We start from the raw sequence: 575 nt of genomic DNA on the forward strand, positions 1-575 counted from the left end.
TATTATTTTCTATTCATTAATTTTTATTTTAAATACTAACACCTTTTTTTTATCCTTTTTATTTCTTTATGTAGTATTCTGTAACTTGGACTGTAGTGTCCTTAGCTAACTGATCAATCTTTGACATTACAATTGCCTTCCATATTACAGAGCTGTATTCTCTTCTTCAGCATGTGTGAACATTCTCTTTGCACCATTTGATGATTGTGCATGCATAATTAGTTGAATCCCTGATGTGAATATCCTGATAACAAATGTAAATAGCCATTGCTTTCTCTAAAGAAAAAAAGAGAAAGCAATTCAAGTCATTTTGTATGGAAAGGGAAGTTTGCAACTAGAGATGTTTTTAGGAGCATGGGCCCTGCTTTTCAGAAAGACTTTAAGAATCTATTTTATCTCAGTATCTCTGAATATCAAGGCTGTGGTCTGATTACTGACCCCTGTTCTGTGCTGAGCAGTATTGGAGAACTTTTTTTTTTTTTTGTCCTATATATGATAGCATTAGCTGAGAATTTGGTACTTCCCAAAGAATCAAAAAAGAAAAGCAAAAATATCATCCTCATTGTTCTTCCTCA

This window comes from Erithacus rubecula (assembly GCF_903797595.1).
Source record: "Erithacus rubecula genome assembly, chromosome: 14".
Taxonomy (NCBI): Eukaryota; Metazoa; Chordata; class Aves; order Passeriformes; family Muscicapidae; genus Erithacus; species Erithacus rubecula.